The sequence below is a fragment of the Amblyomma mixtum genome, chromosome 6 (genome assembly GCF_055824585.1).
Source record: "Amblyomma mixtum isolate Tamu chromosome 6, ASM5582458v1, whole genome shotgun sequence".
Taxonomy (NCBI): domain Eukaryota; kingdom Metazoa; phylum Arthropoda; class Arachnida; order Ixodida; family Ixodidae; genus Amblyomma; species Amblyomma mixtum.
Genome location: NC_143017.1, coordinates 10,095,845 through 10,099,423, shown reverse-complemented (window position 1 = coordinate 10,099,423; position 3,579 = coordinate 10,095,845). Strand labels below are relative to the sequence as shown.

Sequence of the window (3,579 nt, the reverse complement as noted above, 5' to 3'; positions counted from 1 at the left end):
ACTGAACGATTTAATCGCACCCTCGGTGACATGTTCGCGAAGTGCGTCGGATCCGATCACACCAACTTGGACATTGTGCTTTCTTATATCACGCATGCATACAACACTGCTACGCAATCCAGCGCAGGTTTCTCTCTGTTCTTTTTGCTTTATGGTCGGCATCCATCTGCTTTCTTTGATACTGTGCTCCCCTACAACCCTGATGCATCTCAGTGGCAGTCCTAAGGGGGGAGGGGGCGGAGGGGGCGGTCGCCCCTCCCCCAAAAGCCTTTGCACATCTTTCCGAACGTCCGTTTTCGGGCTCTCAAAGGGCTACATGTGATTTTTGACTTAGAACTGGAAAGCTTTTACTTTTCTGATGTGTCAAGTAGTCGCCTATTTTGTACGTTCACCGTGTTAGCGTCTGTCTTATTTCACACAATTCTACGTTCTAGAGGGTACACGAGTAAAATTCGTAGTTATTGTCGAAGTATCGGGGTCCTGCAGTGGCCCAATCGTTGTCTTGCCTTAGCGCCGGCGCGCCGACGACGGCGGCGGCGGCGGTGGTGCCATTCACCTGTGGTTGGGATGGCCAGCAACCTCGTCGAGGCGGCTGGGAGCCGCCCATTCATGTCTTTATCCCCCCATGGGCGAGCAGGTGGGCTTGACTTTCAGGTTGCTCTTCGCCAGGTAGTGCACGCGTGACGTGTATGCTCCGTGGGTGCTACCTCGGACAGTGTCGCGGACAGTACGCGACAGTACCTTAAGCCGTTCTACGACCCCATTGTATCTTCGTTCTCTTAAGACGCCAGGGTGCCTCCTTTTTCTTTGGGGGGCATTCTGAAGAAGAAAATGGACCCCTTCGCTGGACGCCGACGAAGAAGCAGTTGAAGAAGCCAAGCTCATGCATCGGGCGGTCTCGGTACACGGCGCCGATGAAGTCACCAGACGCATCAATGACAAATACCTGCCCACTACACCCACCGAACAACACGCGCCGTACGGCGGCCTACCCAACGCGAAACTCGATCGTGCCATCGACGTCGAGGAGGTCCGCGCGGCCCTGCACGCCCTCAACAGCCGGTCGGCAGCTGGCCCGGACCTCGTCACGAACAAGGCGCTCAAGAACCTCGACGACGGCTCGATTGAGAACCTCGCAAAATACTTCAACAAGTGCTGGAGAGCGGCCGCGCTACCAAAGCAGTGGAAGACAGCCAAGACTATCCTGATACCCAAGCCGGGAAAGCCACCGGACACGGACAACCTTCGGCCCATCTCGCTCACGTCCTGCGTGGGCAAGGTGCTGGAGCACGTCCTGCTCAACAGGTGGCAAGACTACCTGGAACGAGAAGGGCTCTAGCCGGCCACGGTGATCGGCTTCAGACAGCACCTCAGCACGAAGGACGCGATGCTGGAGCTCAAATGCCAAATCATAGACAATGGCGGCAGCGCCCGCGACAACAAGGCAATCCTGGGTCTCGACCTAAAGAGCGCCTTTGATAATGTGAAACGCTCGGCGATTCTGTCCCAAGTCTCTAAGCTGAACATGGGCGAAAGATCCTAGAACTACATCAACGACTTCCTCACGGACCGGACCGCCGAGCTACGAGCAGGCGACCCACAAACGCAAGAGAAGAAGCTCGGGAGCACCGGAACACCGCAGGGATCGGTCATTTCGCCGATGCTGTTCAACCTGGTAATGATAGGAGTGGCCGAGAAGCTCGCGGACATCGAAGACGTCAGGCACACCATCTACGCGGACGATATCACACTGTGGGTGACCGGCGGCAGCGACGCCCACATCGAGGGCGCTCTGCAAGCCGCCGTCGACGTGATAGAAGACCGCCTGGAAGGCACCGGCTTGAGATGTTCGCCGAGCAAATCGGAGCTCCTCATACTCCCACCTACCAACAATGGCAGATGCAAGACCAGACAACGCGAATGCGAAAAAATCAGAATCGTAACCAAATCCGGCAACGTGATCCCCGAGGTCAGCAAAATCAGGATCCTAGGCATGGTCATCGAAAAGCATGGAAGAAACGGCGAAACCATCGCCCGTCTCACGGCAAAAGCGGCCAACGCTATGCGACTTCTCAAAAGAGTCACTTCCCGGAAGGCTGGCATGAGAGAGGAGAGCCTAATCAGGCTCGTCTAATCCTTCATCATTAGCCACGTCGCGTACGTTGCAGCCTACCACAGATGGCTGCGACACGAACGCAACAAAATTAATGTAATCATCAGGAGAGCGTACAAGGCGGCGCTGGGCCTGTTCGAGTCCACGAGCACGACCCGCCTCTTACAACTCGGGATGCACAACACGCTCGAAGAAATAGCCGAAGCGCAACGGACCTCTCAACTGGAGCGGCTGTCCACGACCAAAGCCGGGAGGAAGATACTGGACGACCTGGGAATAGGACACTCGAACGAGGCGGAGACAAAGCTCCCCGTCCCCGAAGAGCTCCGAGGCCAGACCAGAATGGACCCCATACCCAAGAACATGAACCCCGAGTATAACAAGGGAAGAAGAGCGGCGAGGGCCAAGGCTCTCATCGACCTGCACGCCAACGACGAGCACGCGCGGTACGAGGACGCGGCCGAATACCAACGGAATGCCTTCGCAGCGGTCGTCATAGAGGCGTCGACCGGCGCCACGAAGACGGCAGCGAGCGTGAGAGGCGCCGGAGCGGAACAAGCGGAGGAGGTGGCCATCGCCCTGGCCATCGCCGACACAGACGGTGCTGAGTGACTCGAGATAGGCGGTGCGAAACTTCGCCAAAGGCCAAGTCCGCAGGGAGGCTGAGCGCGTACTACGAGCGACTAAACTGCAAGACAGAAGAGTAAGAATCAAGTGGCTTCCGGCGCACGCAGGCGACGCGTCGGAACGCAGTGCTAACCACAATGAGACGGCACACGCAGCGGCGCGAGCGCTAACCAACCGCGCCCCGGCAACACACCGTCCGACGTGGTTCGGAACCAAGGACCGCATGACCGACTACAGCGAAATCACGAAGGCCTACCGCCTGGCTCGCAGGACTCTCCCACCCCCGCACCCGAGGCTTAGTCGAGCGGAGGCGGTACTACTGAGACAGCTCCAGACCGGATCGCTCTCGAGCCCGGAACTGATGCATCGCATGTACCCCGAGACCTACCCGACCGATACGTGTAGAGTCTGCCGGAGGGAGCCGGCAGACAACACGCACATCTTGTGTGAATGTATCAGAAATCCAAAGGAAGAAAGATCAGGAACAATCCCGCCGCGGCTGGAGGCAGCCGCGAAGAGTAACGACCATGACCAACAGCTATGGGCCGTCAGCAGGTCCTCGGGGCGCTCGAAAGGCAGGGACTCAGCGATCCGGCAACGGCGAGCGGAGACCCGCGCCGAGTAACGGCAGCCTCGTAGACGACGTAGGCCCTCGTCGGGGCGCGCGAGCGCCCAACTGCAGGCACAAATAAAGTTTGCTGCAATCCAATTCAAGCAGTTGTGGGATTGCCATCGCGCAGATCGTGTTGATCTTGATAGCCCCGCTTTCTCGCCGACCACGACACCATCCCTGACGTCCTTCGTCTACAAAATTAGTATTTGAATCAATTTTACAATGA

The 3,579-nt window shown here is 57.6% G+C and overlaps 1 pseudogene; it reads left to right on the top strand.

Annotated features, from left to right (window-relative positions):
- Window positions 1-1,387: 1,387 nt before the first annotated feature.
- Window positions 1,388-3,379, top strand: LOC149338195 (uncharacterized; annotated as a pseudogene).
- The last annotated feature ends 200 nt before the right edge of the window (window positions 3,380-3,579 follow it).